At 39.5% G+C, this 27,150-nt stretch overlaps 1 protein-coding gene across 2 annotated transcripts in view; it reads left to right on the top strand.

Moving 5' to 3' along the window:
* Window positions 1-601: 601 nt before the first annotated feature.
* The window catches only part of IMMP2L (inner mitochondrial membrane peptidase subunit 2), an 848,864-nt gene continuing 822,315 nt past the window's right edge, over window positions 602-27,150 (top strand). For both annotated transcript variants that reach the window (XM_087429666.1, XM_004418815.3), the window contains exon 1: window positions 602-992. The gene's annotated coding sequence lies outside the window, so the exon portion shown is untranslated. The remainder of the gene's footprint in view (window positions 993-27,150) is intronic.

The following is a 27,150-nucleotide window of genomic DNA, read 5'->3' as shown; positions in this document are numbered from 1 at the left end:
CACGTTGCCACTACAGGCGTGCCTCAAAGCAACTGCTGGGTCTGGTTTCCTGACCTGTAAAACCAGGGGAGGGGCTGAAGACACAGTTTCATACATTTTCAGCTCTTTGTTGCCCTCTCAGCCGTCAGTACGGTGCTGAGTTTAGAGTAAGCGCTCAATAATCGCTTGCTGAATGAGTGTTATTTTTGATCCGTTGCAAATCCAGGCCTGATTTTGGACCTAACCCAGACAGGCGCGGGTCGGGGCGGGGGCGGGGGAGTGGGGACGACGGGGGCGGGGGCGGTTTCCCGCCGGGGGCGGAGCTCCGCGCGGCTCCAGCGCGCTGGCGGGGGCGGAGCCTGCCGCCGGCGGAGGGCGGGGCCCGCGCGGGGACTTCCCCTGGGCTGAGCTGCGCAGCGGGTGCGGAGGGCGGGCGCTGGGCGGGTGGGGGGCTCTGAGGCTCGCGAGGGTGGGCAGGCGCCCCGCCACCGTCACCTGGTGGTCCTCTGGGCTTGGGACCCTTCCCCGGGAGTTGGCCCCAGGCGGGGCGGGCGTTGCCGGGAGGCGGAGGGCAGCTCGGCCGCGAGTCCTGCGGCGATCGCTAGCATGTGTGCGTGCGCGTGTTTATCTGAGGCCGCGTGCGGCGGGAGCCCTGTCGCCTCCTGCTCCGGCTAACTCGGGTCGGAAACCGGTGCCTAGCGACAGCGACACCTAGCCCGGAGCCGACCCACTCCTCCCCGCCGAGCGGGCGCCCCCAGATCGCGCCCTCTCCTTGGCCCGCCTAAAGGGGACAACTCCGGCCCCTAGCCCTGGCCGTGAGGGAGCGCCGTGGGGACGCGCCGCCCTCCGCCTGGAAGTGTTGGGCAGGTGGTGGGAGTTCCTAAGGCTTGAACAACAGGATTTTAAAGCACGTGTCTGTCTCTATCATTTTTACTTTTAGGGTTTTGGCCAAATTGGGCGAGGGCACAATATAACCACTTACCCCTTCTCACCGAGGAAGAACGGGAGAAAGGGTAAGTAAGGAATGATCAGGGGTGGAAGGATCTAGGACTGTCCTGAGAGTAAGGGAGAGAAGGTCTAGATCCAGAACTGCCCCTGGGGAGTCTTGGGGCCAAATTCTACGGAACCTGAGGCCCGCCTTCAAGGGTCACAGGCTACAACCCAAGAACTTTTTCAGGCTTACAGAGTCTGTAGAGTTGGCTGGGACTTTGGCAGCGTGGCATAGATTCCTTTTTGGCCAGTTGACCTGGCAGGAAGCTGTAGTTACCGTTTGGTCCTGTAGTTGTCTGCGTCAGGCCCATATGTCTTAGCTAGCTTTGACTAATCCTTGAGACTGTAGTATTAAAGAATCGTGATCCTGCCTGATCATTAACAGGAACTCCTCCCAAGAATCTTGGCATTTTAAAAGGGGACTCCTTTAGGATCCCAAAGCATAAAGTTAATAGCAATATCACATGTTGAAGTTCTTTTGGGATCTTCTCTCAGGCTTATAGCGGAAGGTATTTTGAGGGGGAGAAATTACCAGGCTGGGCCTTTTTTTCTTGACTTTCACTTTGATAACCCCTCACCAGCATTGTATCCATTTCTGAAAAGTTGCCAAACAGCATACTGAAGTCCTTGGAGGTTTGCTGTGATTTTCAGTGTGGTCTCTTTTAATGGTTCTTCTCTGGGACCTTTCCATCACTTCTCCAATACACCACTCCCTCCTTCCCCTCACATTGGTGAAATGAAACACAGCTCCTCTCAGAAGGTTGGGATACCTTATGCATCCTATATGTCACATATAAACAAACATTTTAAATTAGTTAAGATTCAGGTTAGCTACAAGCAAGAATGTAATAAACCACATTCTTGGATGCTTACACAGGAAAACTAGAATTGCCCTCCATGGCATCTTGACATTGGCTGTCTGTGCCTTGAACCTGCCTTCTTATTTGTTTGTGCTCAAGTGGCAGAGATCACATAATTTACTTGCGGAAAAACCACAAAATAGTTGTTTATTGATGATGGGTTCATTCATTGATTCAATGGATATTTATCTTTTCCTACCTAAGTGCTGAGCACTTTGATAAAAGTAGGATGGTGAGAATGATGAGACTGTTGGAGATGGCCATTTAGGGACAGGTCTTTTACCACTTTTCTGTGGATTTTCCGAATAGTCAAGTATTAGTGTACAAGACCTTCCCTGTACTACTGATCTTAGTGGTTTGCAGGTCTATGCAGTGTCATGGGAAAACAGTGTTATTTTTCTGCCTTTCTGGTACTTTCAGTAATAAGCTTTCAAGGATGACTGACCATGGGGATTTGTGTCCTGTAATGAATAGTGTTATAGTCATTTTCCAGTGTAATAAATGTATTGTACCAGTATAATAATTAGATGAAGATAGTTTTTTGAATCGTTCCATAAAAATGACCTAGGATTAGAAAGCACAGAGAATGTTAAGGATGATGCACTCAGGAAAATAAATACTAAAGTAGACTATTCATGGGTTTCTGTACATTTCACTTCATTTTTTTTTTCAAAGTGAAAAAGGTTATCTTTTTCTGATTTTGTTACAAAGGTTATATAAGGTAAAAAAAGAAAGTTATTTAAAATTAAATCTTGCAGGGATGTAAAAGGTAGAAAGGGAGTGTCCTATGAACTCATTCTCAGATGACCACTGTCAACAATTTGTGTTTATTTCTTCAACTTTTTGTTATATATATGGAACATTATATACATATATATATATATATATATGTATTACTGTGTGGTAAAATTGTAATTTTCTGCCTTTTACCTCCATATTCTTGGCTGTTTACCACCAATCCTTGTTTCTACCCCAAATCCTCATGCAGAAGTAGCATGCCTTTTATAGTCTTCTAGATATGAGCTTGAATGCTCCTATTTTATTAGCTTTGCCACTTTGGGCCAGTTAAAACTTCTCTGCTCCTTAACTTCTTATCTGTCAAAACAGAACAATGAGTATATAAAAAAGAATGTGTAGAAAACAGTGTCTAGCATATAGATACTGTTAATTTCCCTCCCTGTTTCTCTATCTGGTCACTCATAACTTTTTTTTTGGTGAGAAAGATTGGCCCTGAGCTAACATCTGTTGCCAGTCTTCCTCTTTTTGCTTCAGGAAGATTGTTCCTGAGCTCACATCTGTGCCCGTCTTCCTCTATTTTGTATGTGGGATGCTGCCTTAGCATGGCTTGATGAGTGGTGTGTAGGTCCGTGCCGAGGATCCAAACTGGCGAACGCTGGGCTGCCAACGCGGAGCACGTGACCTTAACCGCTATGCCACCCCACTGGGCTGGCACCTCATCACTTTCTGTTGATTTTCCTTGTGATTGTGGAAAGCAGTCTAGTACTTACTTTCCTAAAGGTGCTAAGCCTCTTGGGTATTTGCACTTTCACCCTGATCGCCTGTTATATCTGATCCACCTGATGTGGCTCGAATTCTCCCTATCAGATCATTCCACAGCTCTGCCTCAAGAATGTCAGCCTGAAAAATGAAGGGAAAGACTTTCTGTAATGTGTTGAAAAAGCGCCGACTCTTCCCAAAGTGAGAAAGACATACTACCACATTTAGCAGAGTGCTTTAAACTTAGGATTTCTATTTCAGAAATATCTTTGGTTTATAAGAATTACAATCAAAATGCTGATGCTTCATGTCCAAACTGTCATGATTTTGCCAAGTTCTGGGTTTAATATGCAGCTAAGCTGTGTATTTAGTGTATCTGATACTGCTCTGGAAGCCAAGAAAGACAAGTTCACAGACATCTGATTTCACACCAGACATCTGGTTTTACTTTGCTGAGGAGTACGTTTTATCAGTAGATTATAGGCATATCAGCTGTACTGCTGTAGTTTGTGGCATTTCTATCATAAGCTCTGGTCTGTAGGGTTTAGTATGATGTTTTATTCAAATGACAGCACACTGTAAATGAGTGCCTGGTCAGATAAGCATATTTCCCACAGGTGTCTTCTAGTGTCATTGTTCTTACAAGTTAATAAGGCAGAATAGTTTCTATCCGAGGTGATTTTTTGTGGAAGAAAATATTCTTAAAGAAAAGCCTCACTTAAGAACCCATTGTATTCCAAAAATTCATTTTCAAGTCCATTTTTGTTTGTAATGTTGAACAATGTACTTATAGGAATAAAATAAATAGCATTTAGATTTCCAGGTCAGGACCCCAAAGATTTTTAAATTCATTGTGTGCTTTATGGATTAGTGGTACTGTAGAGTCTAACCAACATTTATAATAGTGTTTTGGAAAATAAGGTATTCTGAGTTCCAACCTAGAATGGCTGGGCCACATACATCTCCATTTTGAGGTAGTCAGGGGTATAGAAATACTTTGGAGGCCGTCATTCCTGAGTTCTGGGCCAGGCTTTGTCATTCCTTAGCTGTGTGACCTTGGACACAAATTCCTCATGTGAGATGGGATAATTGCTAATGACTACTGTGAGATTTAATGAATGTTTATAAAGTAGCACAATATCTGACAAAAGTAGTTCCTCAGTAAATAGCAGTTTCATTTTCTTTCCTCTAGGTCTTGGCCGCAAGAAAAAAGACTCCCCCTCTCTCTTACATACCAGACTAACCCACTGGCAGAGACTGGTGGCTCCAACCCAGGGGAATTACTTGTGGGATCTGGGATTTGATAGTGGGGACTGGGAAAGTGGTATGGAGAATAAGGGCAGAGGGGAGGAGTAGCGAACTGAGAGGGGAAGGTGCCGGTCTTTTGCTCAATTTATGGACTTAGGTCAGTGAATTAGTTGACTCATAGAAAGAACCACCTTTATCTCTGGTCTTTCTGTTGATCTTTTGTCAGCTGCTCCATTGGAAACTCTTTTTTTTTTTTTTTTGGTTTTTATTTTTTTGTTTATTGCGGTAACATTGGTTTATAACATTGTATAAATTTCAGGTGTACATCATTATACTTCTATTTTTGCACGGATTACATCATGTTCTCATGATGTAATCTCACCACCCAAATACTAATTACAGTCCATCACCACACACATGGAGACTCTTATCTCCTTATTGCCTGCTTAGTCCAATAAGGTTTTTCTTTGTCATCTTGATACAACTTGAATAACCAAATATTTCTGTTTTTTATAATGGGTGGGACTTAATAATAGATATTTGCACTTCCTTAGGATCTGGATTTTTTCTATACTCAAAGTCCCATTAATCTTCCTGCCTTTTCGTTGGCCTACAGTTCATTCATTAATTTTTTTTTACCATATGCTATGTGCATTGAACTAGTGCTGAAGATATAAAGATGAAAAGTCACTGTCCTTGACCAAGGAGCTTATAGTCTAGTTGGACAATAGACAGCTTGACCAACAGTTCAAATATCGTGTGCTATTTGCTGTAAGGGAGATATGTACAGGTACAAAGGAAGCCTAGCAGAAGCTCTTGATCCCTGAAAGGAATGCCAGGGAAGGGTTTTAACAATGGTTGTATTTGAACTGAGACTTGAAAGCTGAGTAGGAATGGGCAGGATGGCAAGCAACAGAGAGCATTTCCAAGTGGTGCTAATAGCATGAGTAGTTGTATGGCATTATGAGAGCACAGTGTGTTCTGGGAACTAAATGTGGGTCAGTTATATTGGAGTGTGAAGGCAAAGTCAGGAATAAAAGAAGATGAAATTGGATAGCTAAGTTGGGGCCCACTTCCTATCCCATTTGTGGTAGCGAGCCACTGAAGAATTGTGAGTGACATAAAAGATCATTGTGAAAGCAGTGTATTTGGTAGATTGGGGGTGGAGTGGGTTGGGGGGTGAGGATGTGGCAAGACTGGAGGCCAGAGTGAACAGTGCAGTTAGTTTGGATAAAAGGAGATTGAGATCACAGACAAGCGTGGAAGTAGTAGGGATAAAGTGAGAATGTTTAGGAAAAATGTTTAGGAGGAGGGAGAATTGGCTGGTCTCTGTAACTACTTGAATGTAAAAGGAGTGGGAGAGTGAGGACACTAGAATGACTCCCATGTTTCTGGTTACTGAGAGGGAAGAGAGGAGGAAGCAGGTCTGAGGGGGAGGATGATGAATTCAGGTTTGGACGTGTTGTGTTTAATGTGTTTGTGGGGCCTATCATTGGCAAGTTGGAGGCGTCCAGAAGGCAGTTGGATATAGGATCCTGAAGCATCACAAGAGATGTGGAAGCTGTAGATAACAGATTTCTGAGTGCTTATCATATGGAGAGTAGTTGAAGGCATGGGTAAGGGTAAAAGTGCTTGGAGGAACTGCTCAGAAAAAGAAGAGAAAAAGGCTAAAAGTAAGTCTTAGAGAATGTCGCAGTTGTAGGGACAAACCAAGAAAAAGAACGATGAAAGGATGCTGAAGGGGAGTGGCCAGAGAGGCTGGGAGAAAAGAGAAAATGAAACTTTTCAGGCTAACGGCAGAGTTTCAAGAAGTAGAAGCTACTTAACATTTAATGCTATGAATCAGGTATGATGAAGATTGTAAAGTGCCTGTTGGAAGGTTTCATTGGAGAGGTGGGAGGTAAACTCAGCTGCCCAGAGTGAAGGAGTGACTAGGAGATGAGGAAGTGAGGACAGAGTAGATGTGCGTGTGTCTCTCCTCAGACATTCAGACTTCATTGATCTTCAGTCCAGAATTTTAAAAGCTCTCCAAGGGATTCTAATATGTGCCCGAGGATGAGAAACAGTGCTGCAGACCTCTTTTTTTGAGAGAAGAGACAGCAGGCTTATATGCTGAGAGGAAGGAGCCCCATAGAAAGGGAGATGTTGAAAATGCAGTTGCCTGTAATCTCTGTTCTTTGATTCACATTGTCTTGTGAATGAAAATCAGATTCTTTGTTTGCCTAATCCTTCTTTTGCTAAAATTCTTACCTGACCCTATCCTTGATTATCCCATTTTATCCCATTCACCCCACTCTTTCCTGGCCTAGAGTTCTGCTGATGTCTTGCTCTGACAACATCTCAACTTTTTGCATACATTATTCTCTAACCTAATCCAGTAGTAGGGGGGAAAAAGTCTCTTTTCTTTTATTAGAAGTTGAAAAATTTCAAAAGAGTGTCTGCTAGGAGGCTAAGAGGGAAATAACCATACCAAACATAAAAAAATCATTCCATTTAGAAAACACTTTTTAATATCTGCTGTCTTTAAGGCCCTGGACACAAAGATATATAAAATGGGAAGGATGAATAAGATAGGATCCTGCCTTTAAGGAGCCTTCAGGCCAATGAGAGAAATGGATCTGTAAATGAATGCCTTGTGCAATATGTGCTGTTATAGAGGTAGAGTTCAAGGTAAGATGGATGCCAAAAATGAACTTTATTTTGTGTGATCCCGAAGGCTTCACAGAGGAGGTGATGCTTGAGTTAAAGCTTGCAGTGGAGTTAAGGTGGGGGTGGTGAGGTTCAAGGAGTGGGATCAGTGGAATAGATTATTCCTTGGTGGCCCTGTGATAGCAGCAGAATGGGTTTGAGTTTCCCATCTCCTTCTTGTTCTGCTTGGTTTATTGCGAGGTATCTTTGTCTTTGAGGGAGCTCTTAGAGGATAAGGATGTTTCAGTTTACATGTAGAGAGATTCACAATTTCTCTTTTTGTGTTATAAACTTTCTGTGAATTTACCACCACTGGTTTATTATGTATTAGATGGCTGAAACAGACTAGAACCATTAAATCAGAATTTCCAAAGGGTGATGTCCAGGTACTGATAGTTTTTCAAGGCTCTGCAGGTGTTCTAATGGCATTCAGGGTAGAGAACCACTGGGCTAAAACATGATGCAGAAGAAAAGTCTAGAATTTGGAGCTAAAAATTTGTAGGTTGGACTCTTGCGATTCCTTTTAATAGCTATGTGTCTTTGACTAAGTTACTTAGACTTCTCTAAGCCTCATCATCTTATGGAAAATGGGGACGGTAGTATACTTTGCCTACCTATCTTGTAAGATTGTGTGGGTCAAAAAGAGGTGATTGTAGGGACTGGCCTGGTGGCGCAAGTGGTTGGGTGTGCGCGCTCCGCTGTGGCTGCCCGGGGTTCACCGGTTTGGATCCCGGGCGCGCACTGACGCACCGCTTGGCAAGCCATGCTGTGGCGGTGTCCCATAGAAAGTGGAGGAAGATGGGCACGGATGTTAGCCCAGGGCCAGTCTTCCTCAGCAAAAAAAGAGGAGGATTGGCAGTGGTTAGCACAGGGTTGATCTCCTCACAAAAAAAAAAAAAAAAGAGGTGATTGTGGGAAGGAACATTACATGCAGATGTGTTTGCAACAATGAAATGTTCTGTTGAGCTTCTCCAGGAGTAGACAGGCTAAGAGCCAGCTACCTACCTTGTCCTGCAAGTTAGTAACCATTTTATGGATTGCAATTTAAGATTTCACCATCATGAGCATTTTGATGATATATTTTACTACATTTGTGTAATGCTAAAAAGATGAAGACCTAAAGCAAAAAAGCAAATCCTTAAAGAAACAATCGGCAGTTGAGCATTTCCAGTCTGATGTATTAATTTTGTTTAAAATTACAGAAATGTTTATTGTGATTAAGATTGTAAATTGTATAAATATGCTCAGTGTCAGTAATGTAATTGTTTAGCATTAAAATGCTATAAATATGTTAGTTTTTTATTTTTAAAATCTGTACATTGAAAAAAGAGGTATCTTCTAGAAGATAGTAAAAACCATACAAAATACCACGGAGCACCACAAATTCAATTGTATTGCAGGTCCCATCATATCTGTTAGTTATGCGGGGACATGTGCTGTGTCTCTGTGCTGTGGAAAGCGTAGTATGTTAGTGCTGGTCGTAAAATCATATAGGCATGATCATTCCTATGGTATAATTTGTTCTACTTGAGAAGCGGTGTTGTTTAATGACAAGGAAACTGAAGCTAAAGCCTAGAACTGGGTTCTAGACCTGCTTTATCTACTCACTCCTATATGATAGTAGGTAAGTTAGCCTCTCTAAGCCTTGTATGTAAAATCAGGATGCATTAGTTCTCTGTTGCTTTGTAACACCTCAAAAACTTAGTGGCTGAAAACAACAGTAACGGTTTGTTATGTCATGGTTGCTGTGGGTCAGCATTTCGGGTGGTTCTGGCCCAGGGTGTCATGAGGTTGCTGTCAGATGCCAGCTAGAGGTGCAGTTATTGGAGGGCATGCCCAGGGCTAAAAGATTCACTTCCAAAGTGGCCTACTCACATGCTGGCAAGTTGGTGTTGGCAAGTTGGTTCCTCTTCACCAGCAGCTTTCTGTGGGGCTGTCTTCACTCTGGCTTCCCCTGAGTGAGATACAAGAGACTGAGGTGGAAACTGTAATGCCTTTTATGACCTATCCTTTGAAGTCACACACCATCATTTTTGATGTTTTCTATCTGCCTCACAGGCCATCCCTGATTCAGTGTGGAAGGGGACTACCCAAGGATATGAGGCAAGGATCATTGGGGACCATTTTGGGGGGGTTCGCTACCAGAGAGGATAACGTCTATCTGGCATAGGAGAGCTTTGAATCTCAATTAAGAATTTTTGTGAAAAACCTTTGTTAACTGTTAAAGCAGCATACATATTTTTCAAGTTTTTCACATCTTCTGGTGTAGAAGTGGTACAGCTAATGGGAGAAAATTATAAACAAGAACAGTAACTGCAGCAAGAGCCTGTTAGTCACCTGAGTAATAACCTTAGGTTTCATCTGAGCCAGTCTACCTCCTTGTGAAATCTCGTAATGTCTGTTGTTTGTACCTCTTTTTTGGCATTTGCTCTGCCTTGCCTGGATTATAGTCATTTGTAGACTTGTCTTACCCTGTGTTAGATTGGAAACTTCTTAAGGTAGGGGCCACGTCTTACTCTTTTCAGTGTCCCCCAGCACCTTGAACCTAATGCTTGGTACTTCATTGGTGCTTAATTGGTATTTGCTGAACTGAATAGGATCGCTGGTGGAACTCCAGCCTATGTGCCTCCTCTGAAATTTCAGAGGCGTAGGGTCATTTTTTGGCTCAGGTGCTGGTAGTGATGGTGGTGGCTCCCTACCATCACCTACCATCATAGGGATTATGAGTCCCTAATTTGCCACTGGAGCCCTCAGCCTCCCCTAAATGGCTCAGATGTTTCAATCTGCCAGGTGCTTAGCCTGGCCTTCTCAATGATGACCAAAGCAAGCCGGCAAACAAGCACATACACCTCACAGTCATTCTGTGTGACTCTTTTCAAAATCTCACCGAACTCCTGTTGGTAACTCATAGCATGTTGTTGACTTCCTAGATTAAAAATACCCAGAAGATAAAAGTATATCTTTCTTCCAGGTAATAAATCATAAAAATTTAATCTTTGCAATTTTATCCAAAAGTTTATTCGGAGAGCTAGGTCTTTATAATGGCACTTTGACACACGCACTTTTATATATCTTTCTGTTGAAAATTGTTTGTAGCATTTACAGTCAGTTTTTGAAAAATTATCTTGCTTGTAGCTGGAGGACACATTGTAAACACATTATCAAGTTCTAGTTTTGGAACTGTGTACAGCAAAGACATTTTTTAAAGAAGGGAAATGTTTGTAATGTGTTTTATATTTTAGGATAATTTAATTTCATATGATTTTGCATTATGTAGACCAATAAATTCAGAGCATTTCAGGATTGTTTTCTCCTTTTTGCTCTCTCTTGTGGATTTCCCTCTTTAGGAATTCTTTATCTCCTTAGCCACTAACTGCCTACTCCCTCTGTTGTCTGTACTTAATTTCCTCCCTGTGTGTGGACTTAGTCTACCGATGTCATGTTAGAGGATGAGCAGGCTACAAGGGGCAGAGCAGGTATTGCGAGGAGTAATGGGTAAAGCAGAGTTCCACTGAAGGTTAAGGTTGTTGGCCAATGGTGTTCTTTACTAAATAGGTAATAGTGGACCTATAAAGCAACAATTGGTAGGAAAAGATTAGAGTTGCTACAGATAATTTACCTTAATTTTTTTCAATAGACTATTTTTTAGAGCAGTTTTAGGTTCACAGCAAAATTGAATGGAAGGTACAGAGATTTCCCGTACACCCCCTGCCCCAACATGCTTAGTTTCTTCCATTATCAACATCACTTACCAGAATGGCACATTTATTACAATTGATAAACCTACATTGACACATCATTATCAGCCAAAGTTTGTAGTTTACGTTAGGGTTCGTTCTTGGTGTTTTACATTCTATGGGTTTGGACAAATGTATAATGACATGTGTCTACCATTATAGTATCATACAGAGTAGTTTCACTGTCCTAAAAATCCACTCCACTCTGCCTTTTCATCTTTCCGTTCCCCCAACCCCTGGCACCACAGATCTTTTAACTGTCTCCATAGTTTTGCCTTTTCCAGAATGTCATATAATTGGAATCATTCAGTGTATAGGCTTTTTGCCTTAATTTTTAGTGTTCCTGGTGTAGCAGATTATTTGCAAAGCATTTTGGTATTTTTCCAAGAGCTTATTTGTTGAATAGTTGCTTTAATAAGAGTTTTATTAGTGTCAGGTTAAAATACTAAATAATTATTACTTAGTTTTGTTAAATAATGACTATTTAGTACTGTTATTATGTAAGGGTAGTTTGAGGCACTTTATAAACTGATTACCTTGTGTTTATTATGAGTCTCACTGTTTCTCATGTGTAAGAGAAGTACTGTGGTCTGAACAAATGGGTTGTGACAACACATTAGAAGATTAATAGTTTGAGACATGTCTGGTATGTACAACTGCATGTTAGTACTCTAAACATTTCGTTAAAACCTTTATTTTAAAACTTAAAAAAATTGGCATTAAATATAAATTTCTAGACATTAAAATGGTGCTGTATAGTGAAAAGAATATGGAATGGGGTTATGAAGACTTTTATTCAAGTGCTGGCTCTACTATCAGCTATGTGAACATCAACTTTTGGTTTCCGAAATTCATTTAACATGTACTTCATAGGTTATTTTTGAGGACTGTGAGCTGTTTGGAAGAATCCTATGTAAATTTTAACTAATTACAAAGAAATGTGAGGAATTATTTTGTTGATGAGTCATACTTGATTACTGTCACCAATTTAAAAAATTTTTTTAGTTTTGTAGAAAAGTAATCAAGGGAAATAATGATTTGGGGTTAAGAAGGCAATATTGCTGGAAAGATGGTTATTTAGCTGTGCCCGGAAAAAAATGACTGCATTTTTTATCTGAATATGTCTCGTTGATTAAGCCTGCTTGTGTCTTCTTATGAAAGGTATACACTTTGGGATATTCTGCTTGTGTGCTTGGCTCCTAATCATATTTATTACCTAGTTGTCAGCTTGAGATGTTAGTCCTCCTTCCAGAAGCATGAATTATATTGCCACATTCTGTATAGAGTCAGAGACACATTATTTCCTGTTTATGGTGAGAAAAGTCTAGATTCTAAAGCTCTTATGACCAGTCCCTGTGTGGCTGAAGCCACTAGGGCAAGGTAGAATTAGGTAGAAAGATTCTGGAGGAAGAGAATAAAAATAGTCTTGTGAAGTTGAAATCCTGAGGCAGGTGATATATTAAATATAATGCTGGTTTCAATCAAAATATCCCTCTAGTTTAAAATACTTAGAGAGACATATGGTCAATGACATATTAATGAATTAAAATTATAGAAAATTTGATACTTATGAGTTTGACAATGCTTGATGGTGCTTAGTTCAAGACAAACACTGTAATAGTCATGCCCTGTCAGTACAGTTGATATCTTTATTATATTGCAATCGCAACTTTTTGTATCTCTACTAATTTAAAGTTACAGTGTTTTAAGAGGATTAATCTGACAAGTGTATAGGATCAGTTGGAAGGTAGAGGGGGTAATGAAAAGCAGTTGGGAAACTGTAATTTATTTGCAAGGTAGTGAGGAGTTTTACTATAATTGTGGGAATAGGAAGTAGGAGATGCCCAGAAACCATTAAAGAACAGAATGATAAAACTTGACTATATGAAAATTCTCCATTGCCAAAAACAGAATTAAATTTTAACAAAGTATCGCAAAAAGCAAAGACAAGTTAGGAAGAAGATTTGCAATTCATAAAGTAGGAAAAAGGCTAATTTCATAAATATATAAAGCACAACAACTCAATGAGAAAAAGACTAACAATCAAATAGAAAAATGGACAAAGACACAAAGGATATAAATAGTTAATATAAGAGAGATACAAAATAAAACTTCAATGAGATACCCTTTTTTTAATCTATCAAATTGGCAAAGAAACAAATTTTGAAAACATAGTATGTTATTGAGGGTATAGGGAAATAGGCAGTGTATCATTGCTAATGGAAGTATGACTTTTTGCAGTTTTCATTGAGACCAATTTGGAAATAGTTATCAAAACCTAAAATACACATATCATTTGATCTTGTACTTATGTGAAATAGTATATATTTAAGGATATTCTTGGCAGCAATTGGAAACAGATGCTTATCCTTAGAGGACTGGATAAATAAATTATGGTACATATAGTGAAATATTTAGTCAGTTTATATATACTGAAATGGAATAATAAGTCAAAAAGGTAGGGTGCAACAAGCAGTGATATTAGTAGGTTACTATTTTGGAGGAGATTAGATTAGGATACATATTTTCTTGTATATGCACAGAATATCTCTGGAAAGGAATGGAAAATGCTTCAGGGGATTGGAACTTCTTGGCTGGAGAACGGGGATGGGGGGAATCTCATTTTCCATTGTATGCCACTTTTTGGATATTTTGAATTTTGTTTTATACAAAAAAAATGTAAAAAGGAAGAAACATATTCAGTTCAAAATGTAATACTGTATTACGTATAGCCAACTCTGAAAAATTAGGGAATAGACAAATGAATTGAAAAAGAGGGCCGGCCCCGTGGCTTAGCGGTTAAGTGCGCGCGCTCCGCTGCTGGCGACCCAGGTTCGGATCCCGGGTGCGCACCGACGCACCGCTTCTCCGGCCATGCTGAGGCCTTGTCCCACATACAGCAACTAGAAGGATGTGCAGCTGTGACATACAACTATCTACTGGGGCTTTAAGGGGAAAAAGCAAATAAATAAAATCTTTAAAAAAAAAGAAAAAAGAAAAAGAACTGTGTGGTTCATGTATCTGATAAGAGGTTAATATCCAGAGTATATAAAAACTCCTATAACTCAACAATAACAACAATCTGATTAAAAAATGAACAAAGGACTTGCATGGACATTTTCCAAAGACGATATACAAATGACTGATAAGTGCATGAAAAGCTCAAAGTCATTAATCATTAGGGAAATGCAAATCAAAACCACAGTGAGATACTACTACCTCACACTCCTTAGGATGGCTATTATTAAAATATAGAAAGTAACAAGTGTTGGTGAGAATGTGGAGAAATTGGAACACTTGTGCACTCTCAGTGAGAATGTAAAATGATGCAGCTGCCATGGAAAACAGTATGACAGTTCCTCAGAAAATTGAAAATGGCATTACCATATGATCCAGCAATTCCATTTCTGGGTGTATACCCAAAAGAATTGAAAGCATGGTCTCTAAGACCCATGTTCATAGCAGCATTAGTCACAGTAGTCAAAATATGGGAGCAACCCAAGTGTCCATGGCTGGAAGAATGGATAAACAAAATGTAGTATATACACACAATGGAATATTATTCAGCCTTAAAAAGGAAGGAAATTCTGACACATGCTGTAAGATGGATGAAGCTTGAGGACATTGTGCTAAGTGAAAAAACCAGTCACAAGATGACAAATACTGTGCGATTCCATTTATTTGAGGTACCTAGAGTAGTCAAATTCATAGAGACAGAAAGTAGAATGATGGGTGCCAGGGGCTGGATGTAGGAGGGGAATGGGGGAAGATGTTGTTTAATGGGTATAGAGTTTCAGTTTTGCAAGATAAGAGTTCTGGAGCTTGGTTGCAAAATAATGTGAATGTACTTATCTCTAATGAACTATATACTTAAAAATGGTTAAGATGGTAAATTTTATATCATGTGTATTCTACCACAATTAAAAAGAAAGATAATATAACCCCCCTCAAAAAAAAGAACCCTATGATATAGAGGTAGAGGAGATGAATATGTAAATAAGTAGCTATGATTTAGAATATAATCTAAGTGTCCAAAATGTGGTATAAACAAAGCTTTGGGGTGGCACAGGATGGGGTGTAGATAAGGGAGATTGCCTATGACTTCACAAAATAGGAGGTGATATTATGAGCTGGTATTAGAATGTAATATTTATGGGTTGGAGAAGAGTGGAAAGAAATTCTAGGCTGAAGGAGTAGCACAAGTAAAGGCACAGAGAGGGAAGGTGAAGGCTACGATCATAGAACAGAATAGATGATGCTGGAATAGAATCAGGCCAGGTTCTGGATGGCTGAATGTTGGACCACAGAATTTGGACTTTGTCAATGTCTGGTCATCAAAGTTTTTACAATTGAGTAGTATCATGATCTACATTTTATTTTATTTTATTTTTTTTAAGGGCGATCAGCCCTGAGCTAACATCCATGCCAATCCTCTTCTTTTTTGCTGAGGAATACTGGCCCTGGGCTAACATCTGTGCCCATCTTTCTCTACTTTATGTGGGACGCCGCCACAGCATGGCCTGACAAGCGGTGCGTCGGTGCGCGCCTGGGATCCGAACCCGGGCTGCCGGCAGCAGAGCGCGTGCACTTAACTGCTACCTGACGGGGGCTGGCCCCAACGGTCTACATTTTAGACAGCTATATTTTTGGAAGGATATAGGTAGTGTGGGAGGTTAGGCAATTACTTAGGAGCCTGTTGAGATTCTGTGGGGTCCTTAAGTGTAGTCATTTTGCAGGGTTGTGCCTTTGCTTTACTACAATGGCCATGAATCCCTCACTTGTCAAACCAGATGGGATGAATTCTGTCTGAATATGCTGTTTCTGCCCAGGGTCAAGCCTGGGAAATTAAGATGTGATCAAGAGTTCTTACAGAGTTTGTTGGAAGCTTCTATGAGCAGAGCTGACCAACCAGCCGTAGCTGTTTTTTTTCTTGGTTTTCTCTTAATATTGTAAAATCTGTTGTCCTCCTCTGAGAGTATGGCTGTGTGTGGGTGTGCCTGACTGCTGGGTGCAGACATCTTTGTTCTTGGTGTCGTATTTTAGTCTGCCTCCATCAGAAAAAGAGAGGGAGTTGGGGTTTTTGTCTTCTTCCTACTTGAGTTTGTCTCACTCTTGTCTTGTTTGGGGTGTAAACTACTCTCAGGGCTCCTAATCCACCTGCTGTTTTGTTTCTTGCCACTTGGATTCTGCCTATTTCTTTCTTAGAGTAACCAGTTACATTCCTTTCCATGTAAAAAGGGAACATACATTATTTTTATCCATGTTGAATGTAAATCTCCCCTCCCCAAATGCTTTCCTCTCTTGTTTTGCTTTTCGGTTAGAGTAGGCCTGAGTCCTGTTTGTCCTCTGTCGCAGAGGCCATCTTTTTTTTGATTTCTTCCAGCTGTTGGAGCAGAATATGTTTAGTACACCAAAGGCTAAAGACTTGTATTCCAAAGTTTTTCCCTAAATAAATCAGTGTACAGTATAAATTCTTTGGGTCTTATTGATTTTCTCTGTGACCGGTGAGGTATCTAATTTAGTTGCTTTGTTGATGTTTCATTGTTTTGTCTCTTTGTGCTGTAACCTTGTTCTTTCCCTCTTTTGCATTAAAGAGATATGAACTGAATTCATAGAGTTGATAGGAACCACACTCAATTTTAAAGACAGAATTTGTCTTTTAGCCAGGTATTAGAAATTGCTCAGTTTGTTTCCTTGATTTCTTTTTCTTCCTAATCCTCAGGTGTAAAAGGCAGTAGGATATACACATCCACACCATTTAGTAAAGAGGGGTGGGGTGGATTCTGAATTCCTTTGTTTTGCTAATTTTTCTCTCCTGCTAGGAGTGGTGCAGAAAAAAAGTCTTAGGAAAAGTATTTGCTCATCAGCTTCTATTGAAAAGACTTAATGAAAGTAGTCGAAGGGGAAACATATATTCTCAAGGATTGCTAGTTGATTATGGAAAAAACATTATGAGTGGTGATTTATCTGAAGTGTGATTCTCTCTTGGGGAAAGTTTGCCATCCTATTAGCACAGATTTGCATATCTTTTAGTTTTAACAAATATATGATTGGATCTGAAGATAGAAGACTACATTTGCTCTCATACAAAATTTAATTTTATGGTAATATCGACTATCTAATTATTATCTTTGCTTAAAAAGTATCTTTGACTGAGGAGTCTGATTGGTTAGAAAACATGCTGTTGAGACTGGTGCCTTGGGATTAATCAAGGGTGGTCTTGTTGGTTTGTAGAGAAGGCTCATCTTGGCCCTTTGCACGACACATATTTTTGTTCTCAAGCAGACCAATATGCATAAACTGGGGGAGAATTAGTCATACTAGTAGGCCCTACCAATTGCAGAGGTGACTGGGGTAGGGTGATGGTGGTTACATCAGCTTTGTATTTGAAAAGTAGAACACACTAATATGATTATGAATGTTTAATGGATAATGTAATACTGCAGAAAAAGTGGTAGTTTAAAATTAATTGTAGCTTTTGTTTAAAAAATGTGGTTGACTTTTCAGTACTTTTCTATATTTGCTTTTATGTTTGCTGAAAATATTACACATGAAGATTATGCCTTAAACACTGTAAAATGTTTTTCTAGTATTATCTAAACCATCGTGAAAAGTGTTACACTATAAAGGTCACGTTGATTTTGTGGCGTTTCCAATTTTACATTTTATGCATACAGTTGAATTGGTTTAGTTCCTTGAGTGTTTCAAGATCCGGGTAATAAATGTAGAAGGGAAATTGCAAAAGCGCACAATGTTTTGGAATGCGTATATCTTCCAGCTTTCTTTAGTTTCAGCAGTGAAATTTCAAATTCTAAGAGGCAATTCAGAGGGCTGATAGAACAGCAGGATAACAAGGGTTTTCACTACTTGTTAAATCCAAGGACAACTCTATTATATTTTTCTATTAATTGATGTTGTTTATAGATTTGTACTTTTCTTCCTTTTGTACCTCTTCCCCATTTGAAAATTTATTGGAAATTAATGAGACGAGCATTTACCTTTTATGTAGTGGATTGAACCAGTTGTGTATTCAGAACACGCTTCATATAAGCTGCATTTAAATGCTGTAACAGCAGTTATGAAATCAATAACTCATCCTGCTCTGAGTTCATTGGGAGCGGTGAATATTTACTGGGAGTGGCGAATAACTGGGTGGCAGTGGAGCATAGTGCTTAAGTGCACAAGCCTCGGGGTCAAGTAACCTGGACTCAGCTCTGCTACTGGCTATCTGTGTGACCTTAGGAAGATTACTCACATGCTCTGAGCGTGAGTTTATATCTTTTAAAATGGGATATAAATAGGGTTAATGTAGGGATTAATCGAGGTAATTAGAATAACAAAAATTTTTAGTGTAATATTGTTGATATAGTGATATATTTTAGACAACACAAAATGAATATTCTTTATTAGACTGAAATTGTTATTTCATTGGTTTCACAATAAAATTGTTTTTTTCAGTTTTTCTTTTCTTTTTCCAATTAGTGCTTCTTTCAGAGATTATAGATTTGTTAATAATTTGTGGCAGAATACTTTTGACTGATTTTGTGAGTGGCCACTCTATCACTATTAAAAATGAAACAAAACCTCACTGTGTTGTTAGTCAAAAATTTTTATGCAGCTTTTTAATATTTGTACTGAAGTTAACAGTGAAAATGTAGCAAAATGTTGGTATAATTTTGGCCAAGGAAAAATAACATTGTAAATATTTTTGTAAATATTTCCTGGAAGATTCTGTTAGGTATGTCTCAGTTCTAAACCTGACCTTTCCTCTGTGATTTTGTTATGGGTCTTTTTGCTGGACAAGTATGAAGACATGAAATGGCCAGGCTTCTTTTTCACTAATTGGATGACAAATTACTTGGCTAGGGAAAGGTCTTGGGGAGATACACCTAGTCTTTTTTGCAGAACAAAGCTGTATTAGGTTCTGAAAAACTTCTTCGTTATTCACAACTGATAGATATTAATTTAAATTGCTTTACGTTTCTATATGGCTCATATATTTTTATCTAGCTCATATATTCCCTAAAATCTATCAAAATTGTTAGTGGGTTTTCTTTCTAAGCCATTTACTGTAACAACCATTGTGATGTCCCCTAATATCATTTGATGTTGATGAGACAATAAAAATAAGTTTCTTACAAAATTGGAAAGATCAGGGAATTATTGTCAGGGCTACTGAGCTGTTGATTGAGTTGAAAACAACCTATTTGGTGACCAGTATGAAAATAATTTAATTTTATTTATTATTACTGGTGTTTATTTGCAAATGGGGTCATACTTTGCTGTTGACAGCGGGAATATATTAGAAGTTTCCCTAAGTGTGTGTGTTAACCTGAACTATCCAACCAGCCACTTGACGTGTGTTTGTTAAATGAATACAGGTGTGAAGTAAAGATCAGACAAAAAATTTAACAGTCATTGTTAGAAGTGAACATAATGTCGAGTTGTTACGCCTTACAGCAGAAGTCAGAAATGGTCTTGGAGAGCACAGGTGCAATGATGATGATGATGGGATATATCATGGAAGACAGGTAATTTTAGTACTGGGAGGAAGGGACCATTCCATGGATTTCTGATATGGAAGGTAAAGGCCTGAAGTTAGACTCAGAATTATAGATAGTTGGAGCAAGGACCCTTAGAGGTACTCTACTCAAATAGATAAAATGAATTGCCTAGTCATTGGTGTAGCTAGGACTGGAATCCAAGTTTTCTGATTTGTAATTTGGTGCTGAGCATGGGAAAAGGAGAAACGGTTTAGCCCTAGAAGAGGATGGGCGCTTGGTTCTTTGGGAGTGACACAGGTGTCGAGGTATTATCAGACGGATTGAGTGGCTCTCAAAACAGCCTGCTCTGGCCACCCGCTTTCTCTCTCATGCTCCTGACTGGCTGGCATTTAAAGGAATGAAGTGTCTGACACAACCATACCAAACTGTCTTTCCATCGACATTGTATCTGAGTGATAATATAAACCATACCTAAAATTAAGCAAGCAGTCAAGAAACATTTATGTAGCACCTGCAAATGCTTAGCAAAATTCTGAGAACACTGGGGTCTCCAGAGAGGAGTGAGACGTGGTACTTACCCTTTAGGGGCTTACAATCTAGTTGGGAAGAATGGATATATCTCTAAAAGATAACTGAACAATGTTGAATGCCAAGTGAGCGTGTGACTAGTACACACCAGAGGAGTTGGGAGGTGGAAGATGGCACTGTGAATTAGAGTGCTCACGAAAGGTTTTCCGGAAGAGATGAAAATTAGGTTGGTTGCTTTTCAGCTCAGTAGATCTTATGAGTAGTTATATGTGTTCATCTCTAAAGGTTTCGGATCTGCCTGACTTATTAAGTTACAGAGCTGGGAGTTGTTTTCAGGTGCTTACCTGACTTTCGGTCAAGGGCCATTCCACAATTCCAGCACTGTTGTGCATAGGACGGCAGAAGGTTTCTGTTTGAGAGAATCCCATTTCTGCTTATCACTGCATGCCCACTAGCAGATCGAATTCTCCCCACTGGTCTTCCGAATGTTGATGATGGAGCAGCTCCTGGTTCAGTTCCCCTCTTCTCTTTTTGTTTCTTTGTTGGCAAAACAGATAAAATTGCTAGTTAAATGTGAGTTTGGTGAATTTTTCCATTTAAGGTGATCTTTTTACAGAAATTATTAAGGTGAGAGGGGATATTTGTCTACAGTATGTAAAACATAGCAGCTGGCATTTACAGTGGGCTTTTCTGTCATTCAATTAGATTATTTTGGTATTCTGTGTTATGAATAGTTAACTTGAAGATTGATACATAAATAATGTCATTAAACATTATAAGATAAATAAATTTAGAAACAGCTGCATCAGAGAATAAATATACTTCTTAAAACCCATGTTGTTTTCTCTACCTGGATATTTCTGCATTCAAATGGTATTTCTCATTTTAGCACAAATAAGAGCCTATAAACCTGACAGAGATAAATTTACTCTAAACGAGAAATATGAAAGACATTAGGGCTTGAATTATATAGTGTGAGCTTCAATCCACTGCTGATTCTTTAAGGTGGTGGTTTTTAACCTTTTTCTTTTCTTCTTATTTTATTGTAGTGAACCCTTCTTCAAGGAAAATATTTTCTGGATTTCTATTATTAGGGAAAAAAAACCAGATAAAAGCGAAGTGGCTCTGATTGAAGCAGGGAGTCAGGGCTCAGAACTCTGCTCACTTAGTGTCTGCTTCCTTAGGCCCTGGAGCCTCTGGGGAATCCTTATAATACCATGGAGCACAGATGAAAAACACCATTTTTAAGGAAAAACAAGCTAAATACTTCTTAAAAGTAAGCTTTTAATTGAAAAAAAATTCTTAATGCCTTAGAGTTGAATGGATTATGAAAAATTACTTGATCCTTGTTACCCATCTTTACTGCCTTTAGACATGAGTGCTGTATTATGATTTATTGAAGAAAACACCAAAAAAAGATCAACCTCTTGAAGTTCAATATACATGTACATATATATAATATATGCATATATACATATATTATATATGTAATTTAAAAAACAAAACACTTTCTCCATATATATCTTCAAGTGCCAAGTAAAACTCTCAGATAAGAGATGGAGATGGTCAAATAGACACGTGCACATGCTCATGTGTGTGCACATACACATACCACACAAACACAGTTTTTTGCATGTGATTGGGCACTGCCTTTCGCTCAGTCCAAATCTCCACAACATCTGTCATATTCTGAATATAATACAGATAGTCTTCATGGACAGGAAATTATGAGGTTAGCTTACCAAAATAATTAAAAATTATTTTTAGTAATTACTTATTGGAAGTAATTTATTAACTTCTTCAATAAAACTGTATTGAACATTGAACACCAGTGCAAGGCACGGAGGAATGGCAGTGAACACGAGTCCCTGCCCTCACAGAACTCAACAGCTGATTGGAGGTAAGGATGAGGAAATCAGGTGTGATAAATGCTATGGTAGGGGAAGCGTAGAATTTTATGGGAACACATAGGAGGGGCGTCTAATTTAGACTTGGAGAGTCAGGGTGGACATCCTGGTAGAGTGATATCTAAGCAAACCTGAAGGATTAGTAAGAGTTGGCCAAGACACAGGAAGATGGGAAGAGTGATGAAGACAGAAGGAGAACGTATATAAGGGCCCCGAAACAAGTAAAAGTATGACATATTCTAGAAATTGCATGTAGCTGAGTTTGGCTGGAGCCTGATATGCTAAGGAAAGAGTGATGAGACTAGGGACCCAATCATAATTAGCTGTGTATGCTGACTCTAAGGAGCTTCATATGCTATAGGACATGGAGAGTTGTTGAAGGGTTTCAAGCAAGAGGAAGTTATGATTTGTATTTTTTCAGGAGAGGAAACTTTGGCTAACTACCATGTAGAAATCTGATCCAGGGTGTTGATTTATCAATTTTATTTTAAACATGGGAATGTATTTTGCATTTCTTCATCTGCACTCTCAGCTTCCTCAGTTTACCATAGTGGAAAGTCATGAAGCCGCTAAATGAGACTTTCCATTTCCCTGTGTATGAGCTAATTCACGTTAAAGAATTATCTGTTGTAGCAGAAACGACTAATGTTAATTTGCTGTAGTATATAAGGATAATATATATCCATTATCGAGAATTTAAATAATATGGAAAAGTATAAAGAGGAGAGTAAAAATCCCTTGACAGCTGCCAGTAAATACTGCTGTCATCATTTGGGTTCATACTTTTCCTCACCTGATCTCTTTTGATGATGGTGATGATGATGATGATGTGTGTATATAAAATTTCACATAAATGAGTTCGTATTATACTTCTAGTTTTCCAACTTTTTTTCAAAACAGAATGTCAAGCAATATAGCTATCCAGTGTCCTGTTTAATGATTGCAAATTATTCCACTGTATGCATGTCATACTTTATTTTTTTGTGGACATTTAGGTTGTTTTCAGTTTTTCACTGTTATAAGTAGTGGTGTACTGAAAATCGGTGATCATATCTTTGCACCCTAGAGGTGGTGTCTCTGCATCAGAGGTGTGTTCATGTAACATATTTTTTTTTTTTTGTGAGGAAGACCGGCCCTAAGCTAACATCTGTTGCCAATCCTCCTCCTTTTTTCCCCCTTTTCTCCCCAAAGCCTCAGTAGATAGTTGTATGTCATAGTTGCACATCCTTCTAGTTGCTGTATGTGGGACGCGGCCTCAGCATGGCCAGACAAGCAGTGCGTCGGTGCGCGCCCGGGATCCCAACCCGGGCCACCAGTAGTGGAGCGCATGCACTTAACCACCAAGCCAGGGGGCTGGCCCCTCATGTAACATTTTGGTACATATTGCCATATTACATTCAAGAAAGGTTGTACCCATTTACACCACCAGGAGAGCATGAGAGGTTCTATTTTCCCACACTGAGTACTTTTATTAGTTTTCTGAATCTTTGACAGTCTGATAGGCTAAAAAAGGTGATATTTTGTTTTCATTTGTATTATTGTATTATTAGTGTGATTGAATATCTTTTTATATCTTTATATACTATCTATATTTTGCTTTCAGTGAAATGCCTTTCATATATTTTACTCACTTTTCTCTTAGAACACTTGTCTTTTTTCTTATAATTTATAAGAATTATATAATTTTAGAGACATTAACCTTTTGAGATTAATATATATTGCAATTTTTTATATCATGTTGATTATCTTTTAACCTTACTTATGGTATTTTTTGATTATTATGCAGTAAAATCTATCAGTATTTTTCTTTTATGTTTTCTGAGTTTTGTAAAATGTTCAAAAATGCCTCTTTCTACTCATAAAAGACTGTTTGCCTTTATTTTCTTTTATTACTTTTATGTTTTTATTTTTATTTTTTACATTTAGTCTTTGAGTTATCCGGCATTTCTTTTTCTATAACGAGTTAAATGAATATCCACCTTTGATTTTTTTTTTCGTTCCAAATTGTGGCTAGTTATTTCAACGTCGTTTGTTAATTAAAGCCCCTCCTCCTCAATGTGAGTATCTTTATCATATACCAAATTTCTTTGTGTCCTTGGGTCTATTTCTGGGTTTACTATTTGTTATTTTTGCAAAACAAATTACCACAAAACTCAGTGGCTTAAAACATTTGTTCTCTCTCACAGTTTCCGTGGGTCCGAAATTTAGGAGCAGTTCAGCCTTGCGGTTCTGGTTCAGAGTCTGTCTTAAGATTGAAGTTAAGATTTCAACCCAAGCCACAGTCATCTGAAGGCTTAACTGAGGCAGGAGGCTCTGCCTTGCAGGTGGCTTGTTCACCTGGCTGGCCAAGGGGGTGCTGGTTCCTGGGGGAGGGAGGCCTCAATTCCTCTCTGCCTGGGCTGGTGGTCCTCATGACATGGTATTGGCTTGCCTAGAAGTAGGGATCTAGGAGAGAGCACCAGGAGGAAGATATCCTCTTTACGACTAGCTTCAGAAGTCACATAGCAACATTTATGCCACATTCTGTTTGCTAGAAGCAAATCACTAAGTCCAGCCCACCCCTAGGAAGATGGGAATTAGGCTCATTATTTTGAAGGGTGACTGTCAAGGAATTGGCAGGAATATTTTTAAACCACCATGGCTCCCTTTTGTTCCATTCATATATTTGACTATTTCTGCATTAATATAGTAGCTTTTAATACATTAATTCATTTAAAGAGTCTTAGACTGATGGAATGTCACATAATGCTATACTCTGTTGTATTTGACAGCCATTGGCTTTTACTGTATCTAAAGTATCTAAAAATAGATATACAAAATAATATTCATAATAATCTGGTGACGTTTTAAGTTGCTTTATTTCTCCAACTTCTCATGCTTCTTTGGGATTATAAACTAGAGGTCTGTTTTTTGTGGGGGGAGCAAATATATGCGTTTACCTTTACCAGCAATTTATTTAACACATGTTCACTGAGGGAATTATAATAATTTCACGAGCCAGTGACACACAGGATAATGTCTCTTAATAAACCAATAAAGAAATAAGATACTCCAAACCAATGCCAGATTAATCACACTATTTATTGTTCCAGGCAAGAGGAGATGACAGAAATAAAGTCCAAGTTCAGTTGAGGTGTACCTTTTCTAGGAGGTTGGTTTGAGGGAGAGATGACTTTGCCAACCGAGAGCTGACATCCAGCTGCCAGCACAAAATAAAAGTCCCTTGTTGCTAGAGCAGCTTGCTAGGGAATGAAGGCACTGGTGTTGATGGGCAGGCTGATCTCCTTTGCAGGGCCGCTGCATGGTTTTTACCATACTGACCAGGAATGCCTGGCCACGGCAGGAGCTAGAGCCCCACGGGGCTTCAGAGAGTTATTTTGGTCAGTAAAAGTCGCCTTGCCCAGACCAAAACTCTTGAATAAGTCCTCACAAACTCTTAGTATTTAAAGGGTAAATGTCCCCTAGCCACAGTTGCTTCCCCACATGTTCTAATCATAAGTCCCCAGCAGTGCCTGTCATCAGCTGAGCTACTGAGTGCTTATCAACGACCACAGAAGTCAAATAACGGCATCCTGACACAGCTGACTTCACTCTTGGATGCAAACAACTTCATTTAAGCTGTAAACAAGTGGAAAAAAAGAAAACAGTAACTTCACTTAAGTCATAAACAAGTGGATTTGAACTCATATTAAACCAATACACAACAGGATTTTTGTATTTCATTGCAGGTGCCTGCTTACAGCCTTTTTTTTTTTTTATCGTTTTACATTATTTCACACTTCCATGAGTACTTTTAAATGCTTTGATTGGCAGATTCATTCTAACTTCAGGGCATTGCATGTTGGTGAAATTTCACAAATATCTTAGACAGTATCTTCTAATATACAGGCAAGTATGCAAAATCAAAATAAGGCATTTATGTGTGGGGAGCAATCTAAATAACATCTCAGCTCCATATGCTGTAGTACTCACCAGGGGCTCATTATGCTCCCTGGACTTGCCGTGCAGCAGATACTTGAGTCCAGAGAGTGCTGCGCTCCATCTGCCTTGGTCTCCAGGCTGTGCAGGATGAGTCTCTTTGTACTCTGACCACTTGGCTGCTGCCTTTTTTTTATGATGCCAGCCTGGCCTTTATTGCCATTTCAACAAGTGTGTGTGTGCGCACGCGTGTGCTTGCACTTATAAGTTGAAAGGACTACAGCCACTCATTCCAAAGGCATTGGCTGTTGTTGCTTTCACCTTAAATTGTGTGTATCTTCTCATCTGGCTTGTGTCTTTATCCAATACTCAGTCTGCACCGCTACTGCTTGAGCTCCCTGTGGACATGCAGCTGCCGTAGATGGGCTGTGGGCAGCCTTCCAAAACTTCCAGCCATGGTTTGGACGGGTTTTGCTTTGGACAGACTAATCAGAGCCTTAACATGCTTTCCTGTTGGGGGAGCCTGTTTTTCTAATTTTTATATTTATTGTTCCACAAAGAGTAATCACAGTCCCTAGGCTGGCCATAAATTTGCTGGTTACATTGTATTTCCCAGTCCCACCTTTTTGTGACCTTACCTTCCCATCTTTGCCCCTTTAGGGTCTGGTGGTCTTGGTTATTTTGAGAGACCTTCCTACTTCCTAGTCCCACCCTGGTCAAAGGAAAAGCCATGTTTTTGCTCCTTATCTCTGGATGCGAATTGAACTGGTGTGTTATATTCACTTACAGGCGTTTGTAGTCTGGTAAAGAAAGCAGCGTATTTGAGGCATGAAGGGTAGCGGTCAGGATAGGATTTTCATGAGACCTTAAAATCGTGTTCTTTTAAAAAATTGCCTCTTCCACTTACTGTCGAGCCCTTTAGAGACCCTTGTGCCATTTGAAAATAAGGCAGAAATAGGGTTGCTGTGAAAAGAGAGTAAGAGAAACGGATATGAAGCGGTGTTGGACAGTAGGCCAAAATACAAGGTAGCAAGGTAGGGGAGGAGCAGCAGAGCTCACGCCTCGGATGCCCGTGCTCTGGCTCTGTGTGCCACGCGGCATTTCCGGGGACATTTTCCCATTACGCGTGTTATTGCCTGATGCTCACTTTCTGATATTCTTCTTGTTTATTTTGCACTCTTTTTTTTTAGGTTCTCAATGTTATCATCTTTCCTTATTTCCCCTGTCTCGCTCCTGTTTCTTAGTTTTGATTTTTGAAGGGTGTGAGATTTTTTTTGAGAGGGATGCTTTTTCC

Source organism: Ceratotherium simum, chromosome 1, assembly GCF_057802395.1.
Source record: "Ceratotherium simum simum isolate JZ-2026a chromosome 1, ASM5780239v1, whole genome shotgun sequence".
Lineage (NCBI taxonomy): Eukaryota > Metazoa > Chordata > Mammalia > Perissodactyla > Rhinocerotidae > Ceratotherium > Ceratotherium simum.
The sequence above is the reverse complement of the archived record's forward strand: the minus strand, read 5'-3'. Positions and strand labels throughout refer to the sequence as shown.